Source organism: Anser anser (genome assembly GCF_964211835.1).
Source record: "Anser anser genome assembly, chromosome: 30".
NCBI classification, from domain to species: Eukaryota; Metazoa; Chordata; class Aves; order Anseriformes; family Anatidae; genus Anser; species Anser anser.
Genome location: NC_139751.1, coordinates 1,439,539 through 1,449,862, shown reverse-complemented (window position 1 = coordinate 1,449,862; position 10,324 = coordinate 1,439,539).

The window sequence follows — 10,324 nt, the reverse complement described above, 5'->3', positions numbered from 1 at the left end:
CCTCTGGTGCGCACACAGACCATCTGGGCTCTTCTTGTAACTCCATTTCTGAGGAGGTTCAGCTCTTTTATCACCAGCCCTGAGTCTCCTGCATCTCCTGCCTGTAATTAAATCTTTGCAGCTAAGATGTCTCTATTGGCAGATCATATTTATAGGTAGGCGAGTTGTTTTAGTGTCATTCTTAAGAGTTAAGGAGCCTTTTGCTCATAAGCAAATTTCCCCCCTTTTAAATTGTCATCTGCATTCTTGTGCCAATAAAAAGGCACATTATTTTAGATTATGGCCCCCTTGGTGCTTGTAGCGAGTTACCGCATTAGGCACTCTTTTTCAACGTTAAGCAAATTAGATTTCTTCCATATGATTTCAAGCACCGTTTTTCCAAAAAACCTCCTCTGAAATCTTATGTGTGGAACCTCAAAGGCTCTCAGGAGCTGAGTACCGCAAAAAAGCTCCTGCAAGAAACCTCCTCATCTGCTGACATGGCTTGGCCACAGCCAACAGGACAGAGAAGCGGGAGCCCTGAAGCTTGGTAGGATTTCTCTTTCTTCCTCCTTGGCTTGACACATGGTGAGAGCAGGGAGGCCAGCAGCACCTTCCACGTATCACTTTACTTCAAGGCAGAAGACAAGGCACGAGGATTGAGGGCCTTTATTGCAAAGTAATTATACTCTCTTTTGTTTGTGTCGAGTGGGGGGGGGGGGGGGGAGCCTTGAAATGTCTCATCTGGGAAACCGTTAATAGAATTTATGCTAATTTGATGATTCCGGCGATTACTGGCGGAAGCACTTCACATTTTCAGGCAGCAGAAATTCTCCTCGAGCTTCTCCTGCAGTCTCACTCGGTTGGTCGTTCGCCCATTTGTCTCCTCCATTTGCTGGCGACTCCCTCGCTGGGCAGTGCTCGCAGGACCTTGGTTTGTGACAATGCTGTTGGGCTCAGGGGTGGCCCCATGCCTCCGTCTTTTGGGGGCAGAAAGCAGGGGGAACTGCCCCAGTGCCTCACTGTGCTAGCGAGCGGCCCTGCAGCAGCGAACCTTTCCTACCAGCTTCATCTTCTGGTGGAGCTTCGCAAGCACAAATCTCTCTGCCTGGCTCCTGCCTAATTAACTCCAGAATTGCAAACCCATTTGTGCAGTTTTGTGCTTAGGGGAAGCCTTTATTAAGTTCCTCTTAATCCAAAACCAGCTAGAGCATGATGGTCTTCATGAACAGTCATCCAAAAAAAAAAAACAAACAAACAAAAAAAAAAAACAACAGACAAAGAAAGGGGAGCTAGAAACTTTAAGATGGCAACCTCTCTCTAGGGGAAAAAAAAAGCAGAAAAAAATATCTTTGGTGCACTTCTCTAAATGCAGCACTGATTTCAAAAAAGAATGATTCAGTAGCATTTGGAAAACACCCAGCAGGCGGAGCAGGGAGGGCAGCCTGGGTTTAGCCGGAGGAAGCTGGACATTTTGGGGAATGAATTCCTAATTTTTCGTGGTTGGCCCGAGCTGCAGGCCGGCAGATGGCATCACGCTCATGCCGTTGGGTGGTGTTGGGCGCTGCGAGGCCTCTGCCACGACTCAGCTGTGCAAAATATTGCTCGGCTCCTTGCCCGTGTGATCTGCAATGAGGGTGCCAAAGGAGCAGAGCTTGCACCATCAAGCCAAAGCAGCCAGGTTTATCTGTGATCGCTTGCCTGCGTGATTCCTCCAGCGGTGACCAGCGTCAGGGTAAAGAGTGCTTGGATGAAATCAGCCAAATCTGTCTGCGGCACCACGCAGCCCATCCTTTCTGCTCCGTGCACCTAAATGGTGCATTGATGTCGGCGGAGGAGCCACAGCCTAATCCTGAACTCGTTAAAAAACAATGGGAGTCTTTTTATTGCCTTCATCTGGCCTTTAATGAATGACCTCTTGTCGCCAGGAGCTACATGCAGTGACAAAGGGTCTTTGTGGACTGATATTTATGATTTCATTTAAGCCAGGGAGTAAGCTAAAGGAGAGGGCTGCAAAATAAGAGCTGAGCTGATGTTTCCTGCTTTAAACTCAAGGGATCTTTATCTAGTTTTTTGTATTAATATAGTTGTCATCTCTTAAATATTTGAGCAACTTGCAGTCATGAGAACTCTCATGCTGGTGGCACACAAAGGTCATGGCTCAGTGGCAGGGCAGGGAATGATTCTCCCAAGCCCCACATGTTTCTTTGGTCCCTAGAACTGGGGGGGGGGGGGGGGGGAGGGGGGAAGGATTTGGATTTTCCTAGTGCCCCCCTCACAATTGCATCCACTTCAAGCACACCAGGCCCCGCTGCGAGAGCACACAACCTGCTGGTGTGCAGCCCCAGGCTCGGCACAGCCACTGGGTCCCAACAACCCTCTTCGCACCAGCAACTTGCCAATGCTGATAAATTTTTGCCTCTTCCTTCAGCAGGGTTCAGCAGCGGATTAAGCAGCTGGGAGCCTGGAGTGAGAGTGCGTCCCCTCTCCTTTGCCATGCAAACACAGAAAATTAATCTTCCAGCTTCCTCTGATATTTGGGCTGAATTACAAGCTGGGAGTGGAGATAAAGCACGGGCGAAAGGAAGGCACAGGTACAGCGGAGAGCTGGGCTGCCTGGCACAGGCCCTTGTCCGTGCAGATAACGGCTCTCCTCCCTCTGTCATGCATAATTCACCAGCACTGCCTCCCTCCGTCCGGTCATCCCTTTCTCTGCTTTCACTGATCTCCTACAAAACCTGGAAGCCTCCCTGTCCAAGCGAGCCTGAAGGATGCCAGGCGACGTGTGTGGGTGCAGAAGCACACCTGGACACGGGGAACAAACACGCGTGTGCACCCAGAAACACGGCAGCAGCGTGCAAACGTCACCTGCAGCACCACGCTCAGCAGAAGCGCCTGCACTTGGCCGGGAGACACCCGACACCAACCCAACCAAACCAAAACACTTCTGCGAGGGTCTAAAGGACGATTTCATACGGCCATCACATTTCAGCTTCGGTAACCAAGCTATCTCCCTAAATCCCTCCGATGTTATAGTTGAATAGAGGTTACTTCCTTTGAGATACCAACCCCAGCATTAAGAGACACCAACTGTATTTTATTTGGTCGCTCATCTGGCAGCTTCTCTGTACCTTTTTTTGACAGAACTGTGCCACACACAGCAGAAAGGCCACGGAGGTTTTCCATAGCTTCTGAGAGCTTCTTTCCCAGAACAAAGCAGAAATAACCGTGGTCACTCCCAGCCAAACAGCAAGCATAGACACCTGCTTAATTATTTTTGCTTTGTAAATTAAAGCAGTGACATGAGTTTAATAACCACTGCCTGGGAGTAATTGGGGCGATTATTGTATGGCCCGGGGGGAAAATTGCAGCCTTTTATCTCCAGGGAGTAGCATTAGGATCCAGCAGATAATCAGAGGGTTATTTGTTGCACTTCAGATGACATTTCTTATGGATTTAGAAGTGATAGTGATCAAACCGCACTGTCAGAGCCACCTCCAAACTGGGGAATCCAGACACCTGTAAGCTACGCAGCATCTGAAGCCACCCAGGACAGCTGCCCTTCCAGCAGGACAGCATGGCTAACAGACACGCGTCAGAGAAGCCACATTTGAGTTCAAATGCTTCCAGATCTGTCACTCGTTGTGGTTTTGTTTTCTTTTCTTTCGCAATTCAATCTTAAAAGAGAGACAACGCTCAGGACAGCAGCACGCTACGCTGCCTGACAGGATGCAAAAGGGGGAGGTCAACTCTAGCAGATGCCGCCAACCAGATCTATACACAGCCACAAGGTTGCTGGAGACTTTCCATCCTCAGTTTCTCCCTCTCCACCCCAATCAATAGCCTCTGCCTGTCCTCTCATCTACAGCAGCCCTGAAATTTGAGGCTCAATCAGGAGCAATGCTCACACTGTGCTGCAGCACCAGCGCTGGTGCCTGCATGGTCTCAGAGACCACCAGCACGGGGCATCCTCCCTCTGAACACCGCAGTCGTTCACCACGGCACAATCAAGCGCCTCTCATTGGTGTTTTGCACTCCGTAAGATATTTGCACACTACCAGGTAGCAGTTTTTGGCTCCCAAGTCACCTGGATGGTTACAGGATTGGGAGTGAATTCCAGCAACCCAGACGTGGTGGGTGGGCAAGGTGCAGCTCAGCTCCCGGTGATGCCTCCCAACCTCAGCCCCACTCTTGGCACCCAGACTGCATTCATCCAGCCTGGCCAGAGGGCTGCAAAGAGGATTTTTAGCAAGGCTAAGCCCTGCCAGAGCCTTCGGTGTTTCCCCTTATAGGTTTGCTGCACAGGAGCATCCCCAAATCCTGCATGACACTGGTGAGCAGGATCCTGCTGGGCCTGGGAGAGAGCTGAGCCAAAGCAGGCTCCGTTATCGATCCCCCAATCAATGACAATTCAAGGCCTGGAAATGACAGCGCCTTTTCTTAGTCCTCGATTCCCACCCAAGGCCGGGCGCGGGGAGGAGCGAGCTCACTCAGAGGTTTAGCAATAATCCGAAGCAGGAGCAGAGATGGGAAGAGCCTCTCTTGCAGCAGGTGGGTTGTTTAACAAATTGGACACAGAACAAGACAAAAGGCACCGAGGAAGGAGATCTGGCGGGACTGGACCTTTATCTCCAGCACGTTGGCAGCCAAATCTTTGTGCAATATTTATCAAGGGTGAGCGGGCAGGAGAATTGGCAGTCGATGCATAAGCGAGGAATTAGAGCCACTGCCATCCTTATCTCCCAGGCAGATACACAAAGGGAGGGGTGGATGGGAGCTGCGAGGCAGCCCAGGGCAATCGAGTTTGAAACCATTTGTGGACTTAACGAGTCCAAACTTTATTAGCTCAGCTGATGGGGAGCAGAGCGGAAGCACCAAGGGCAAATCAGCGTGTCTGCGTCCTCCAGTGGCCAGAGCCAGGCACCCTGCCTCCAGTCTGGTATTTCGGCTGGGAAGCCCCTCACGTCACCAGGCAGGCATCGGACACTTGCTGGGGGACACAATGAAGCTGCCCCAAAGGCACTGGCACAAAGGCGAGCGGTTCTTCAAGCCCAGTTACAATTCACTTTTAAACCAGGGAGTCTGGGAGCTGCTCCTCTTTCTCTCCCAATTATGTTCAGCAGTAAGGCAAAGGCAAGAGATGCTCTGCCCTCAGGTATGTTCATATTTTCAAAGTCAGAGCCACGACTGCCTTGTGAGTTGCAGAGACTGCTTGGCACTTTGCAGCTACCCCATGAACATGCCTCATCAGGCACAGGCAGGAAAACCGCCGGGGAAGGGACAGATACAACCTCAGTAATCTCTGCAGGGCTCCGATCCCTTCTGCTGAGGGTTTTTGCCAAAAAGCTGCCCCCAGGGAGGGGACTCGGCTCCCGCGGTGCCCGGTCAGGTCACCCGGCCCCTCCAGCAGCTCCCAGGGCTGTGGATGGTGAGCACAGGGTTGCTTCATCCTCAGCCATCTCCTGGGAATCCCCAGCTCTCACATAACGCGCCGGTAATTAACTCGCTTATTGGCTTTGCTTTTGCTGAGGCTGCACATTCAGGATGGGCTCCATCTGCTCCTTGCATGGGCTTGGCTGTCTGGGGGAGGGTAGGAACACCACCGCCACCACCCCCAGTCATTTCTGGGGCTGGGGGACAAGGACAGGGCCATGCCAGGGACCCGCAGCAGCACTCTGATGACAGATTCAGGTCCCAGCTGCCCAACTCCACCAGCCCTTGCACCACTGGCATGCACCACACTGGTGCCAGCAGCCCCCTTTGCCATGCACCAAACCTGGCTCCACCGGGGCCACCGCAGCCACCAGCTTCACTTCATTGTTTTAGGGAATTTGCATCTCCCCGTTTAATTTCTCTTTAAGGCAAACATGAGCACAAGAAGCCAAATGGGACCTCATTTTCAGAGATGTTGGACTGCTGCGCGTGTCAGGTGGCTGCTGGGAAGCCGACAGGCTGATCCAGACGCCTGGGGTATTTAGACTTTATTCCCTCCCTGCACAGCCCAGTTCCTCTTGGAGGAACAGTCTGGAGGCACAAACATGGAGAAGCAGCATCACCAGAGCAACTGTCAGCCGCAGCCCTTCGCAGCCAGGTTCCCGCTTTGGCCTTGATGTGGTTCCCATAAATCCTCCCCAGGTCATTCCAGCCGCTGTCACTGAGCTGTAGCAGCAAATCTCAGCTTAGCTCCGAGCAAAGCAGCGCAGAGCACGTGGCGCTCGCCGGGTCCCCCAGCACCCATCTGCACTGCCTTTGTCTCCTCAGCCTTTGAGCGGTGCTTCTCCTCCTCTCTGCTGCAAAGAAAACGCGTTCGTTGCAACATTGCTTTAATTTGTTTGCCAGCTTTCAGGGAGCGGAGAGGCTCGCTGCTCCCATCGGTGCTGTTTGGAGGATGCTTGATGCTGGCAGCGTTAACTCTTCAGCTCCTGCACAGTCGCCCAGGCTGCCAAAACATGTTTGCACGTTCGGGACATGCGAGCTGCCTTCTCCAGCACAGCTCTGGGCTGCTCGGAGCCGCGGCGAACACGTGCCACTGGCCCAACCTGGCACTTCCCAGATGTGGGGATCCAGCTCCCTTTCCAGCTATCCTCAGCGGTTCCTTAATGAGTTTTGTTGTGACCGCAACCAGTGTCAAAGAGAAGAAAGGAAAATACGATCCTCACGGGTGCTGTGGCAGCAACAAGGGCACAGGGACAAACAGCCCCTAGCAAAGCCGGAGCAGTGCAGACGGACAAATGGCATGGGACAAGCGGGGTGGCACAGGGGAACAGGGGGATCTGCACCCAGGGAGAAGCTGGGGTCCCGTTGCCCTGCGCTGCACCTTGCACATCCTGCATTTCACCTCCGTGGGCACGCTCCTGACACTGGTACCCACTCGTGGTCTGGGACTGCAGTGAGGGCTGAGGCAGCAGGAACGTGTTTGCTCTTGCTGGACCCATTTGCAGAAGCACCAGCATGGCCACTGACGACGTGGGGCGTTTCTTCTCATGTAGCTCCAAAACAGTTTCAGCTTCTGATGTGCGTATCAGAGCAGCAAAGAGAGCAAGGAGCCAGGAGGGATGGCCTCGGGCAGCGCTGCAGGACCGCAAGCACCACGCAGATCCCCTGCTCAACCTAGCATCCTGCAACAGGAGAATGCTGGGCCTCAGCCCTGCACTTCCAGATGTGGGTCCCGTCCTTCCTGAGCAGCTTCAGACCCTCTGGTCTGGGGGAACAGCCCTGGGCTGCGTCTGTCCCAGCTGAGGAAGCCTTTTCTGGACTCAGGGTAAAACAATCCAGGATGATAGGGGCCAGACGAGGTGGAGATGGTGCACAGGGAAAGTGCTTCAGGATGCTGCTCCTCACGCTAATTGCTCAAGCTAATGAAGGTGCATACGCAGCTCAGCGACTTCCCAGTGTTTCCATCCACCTTCGGTTTGCGATGTGCTGGTCACAACTCCGGGAAGCTGCGGCTGAGCCATCGCGAGATTTCCAGGATGGCAGAAAAGCAGAGACAGGGGCTGTAAGAAAACCGCAGCAAACCCAGAGCACGCAAGGGACACCCACATCCAAGGGTGATGAGCAGCAACAGCCAGAGGGAATCCCAAATATCCAGCCCCAGGTGTGCAACGCTGGTGCAACACAGATGCAGCAGCACAGCTCTTCCTGAGGCCGCCAGCGAGGAGCTTTCCTGATGGAGACGGCCCTGGGGCTCCCATCCCCTGACCCCTGGGGACAATTCCAGCAGCCAGACCCCCAGGAGAGCCCGAGCCACCTTCCCCACCGCCCGCTGCGTCTCCAGGTCCCCCGCACCCGTGCTGCAAGGTGCCTGGTTGTTAAGCGATTCAGCCTCCTTGTTATCCTGAGCGCGGTTCTGAAGGTTTAAATAGAAAGATATCAAAATAAAAGATAATTGTTGAGAAAGATGAATAGGGGGGAGGAAAAAAACCCCATCAGCATGGAGGAACTCTTGTCTAATTTCTCACCCACGCAGAGCACAGCGATATTAGTGCCTTCAACTCTGGTTCGTAAAAGCTTTCATGGCTTTATTACCAGCTCCCCGAACAGCTTGTCCTTTTAATAAGCCAAGGCCTCCAGATAGCATATCTGCCCACGGGAGATCCCATCAGGACCTGGTTAATCCGGGCAGAAAACAGCACAGAGCATCACTGCACTCACCTGGCTGAGGAAGCCCTCTGCTGGGGCAGGAAAGGGTTAAAAACCACCCCAAAATCCAAGCGGAGAGGGGAGGGGGAGCAGGGGAGCCACCTCTCTGCCAGGGCCTCGCCTCCAGGGTGGTGGCACCTGGTTAATCCTTGCTGCCGGGTGTCCTCGCCTTCCCCGGCAGCCCTGCTCTCTGCAGCCGCCAGCTCTGGCCACGGAGGCCTTTAATTATCCAAACTGCTGCCCCTCACGAAATTAAAAGCCGCTGTGGATGACTCAGTGTTTAATGGACTGGCTGCTCCTCGCGCCGGGAGAGCCAAGCGGGTGCGAGCGAGAGCACGGCACAACACGGCATAAATCAGGCGGCGACGCTCGGCACGGGGGCGAGCGACCCGGCGGCTCGGAGCGGGGAGGCAGCGAAGTGCTGAGCGTGAGGATCGCATCCTCCTCGGGGTAACCCCGGCGAGGCAGCCTCCGGGTGCCACGGCTCGCCCCAGGCTGGCTCCGACCCTTCGCATCCATCCCCGCTGGGGAGACGGGGCGTGCTTAATTTAGCAACCCCGCCGCGCTGCCGAGCGGCGCGTGCTCGGTTCTCGGGATTTCGAGGCCGAGGTTTCCTCTGGAAAGGTCTCAAATGGTCAGGTGGGATTGAAACGGCGAGGGAGATTAGGTGCCAAAAGAAGCAAGGCGAGGTTTTATCTCGGCCACCGTTCGCCCAACCCGCGACAGCGACATGCTCCCGGCCAGCCAGAGCCAGCAGCGGCTGGAGGTGGCTTTGCTAACAGCCTCGTTAGGCTCACCGAGATGCTGAGGCTTTGGCTTCCAGCAGATAATTAGCGATGGGCTCAGGAGTTAGGAAGCCCTGGACCTCTACCAGGAGGTATGTGGAGGCACCGAAGCCACTCCTGGTTCAGAGCTGGAGCAAAGCGATGTGAGGGGAGCATCCCAAAGCAACGGGGACGGGGAAAAGTGGTGCCCAGCCCCACGCGGACACAACAGCCCTAACCCCAGAGCTGCCCACCAGCGGGGAAGGCGCATGTAGGAAGTCCTAGTGGGGCCCCATAGTGCCTCGTTTGAGCGCAGTTTGCTGTTGCTAATGATGCTGATGGTTATTTCCCCAAGCTAGGAAGCGTTTGGCCCCAAAATGGGCTCCTGGAAGCAATTTCAGATGAGCAATCTGTAATACCAGAGCTGATGGAAGCAATTTGCAAGCCATTAGCAGGAATCGGCTGCGAAGATGTTTTACATGTCACTCAGCCCAGGTTCAAGGGGGGCTTGGATCTTCCCATCTCCCCCCCAAGACTCCTGGCCTGATCGGATGGGGAAGGGCCGGATCCTGCACCAGCCTTGCAGGACTTGGCACCAGCGAGGCTCAGAGCAACGCCAGGCGCCCAGCACGGGGCAGACACCAGCAGCATCCTCCCAGCAAGCAGCTGGAAGCCAAAACGCTGCCTCCGAGGCCCTGGCAGCAAGCAGGGAGGGCTTTGTGATATGTGCCACGCTGCTGGCCTTTTAATTCAAGCTCTCCCCTTAAATACACGGCCAGCCCCAGAGATCGCAGGGCCGGTGACCCCTAGAGCGGTTACACCCCGGGAAAGCAAGCAGCAGCGTCCGGCACCTCCAGCTCACGTGGTATTTAATAGATCGCTAGGAATTAAATTGCCTCCTGCGCAGTAGCTGGGTGGCAGGTGCAGATAAAGAAGCAATTTGCAAGGCCGGGCTGCCTCGTCCGAGGGAGCGATAGCAGGACACAGCCCGGGCCGTGGGGAGGACGAGCAGCACTTACCCGTCCCTGCCCTGGCGGTGCTCCTGCCCTGGGGACGCTCTTCCAAGCAGTTTCTTTCTGTAACCAAGATGCGCACGGTGGGATGGAGACAAGCATTGCTTGGAAGTGGAAAAAAAAATCCCTCCAGGGCTCGAGTTATCCCTGGGCCTGAGCTCAGGAGGTGTTCTCAAGACACCCTGGTGCCTGCCTGCCGGAGCCTGCACTGGGAGCCTCAGCAGTGCCGCACCTTCCCTTGATTACATTTTTCCTGCTAATTAGATCTGCGAGCACGCCTGAGGCACAGCCAGATGAGGGGAGCTCTGGCTCCTGGGTCCGTACCGGGACCGAGCATCCAGAGGAAGGGCACAGCCCCAGCAGCTCACCTCCTCCTCCTCTTCACCCCCCACTACGCTCAGGTCCCAGCCCACCCTCGGCTACCGA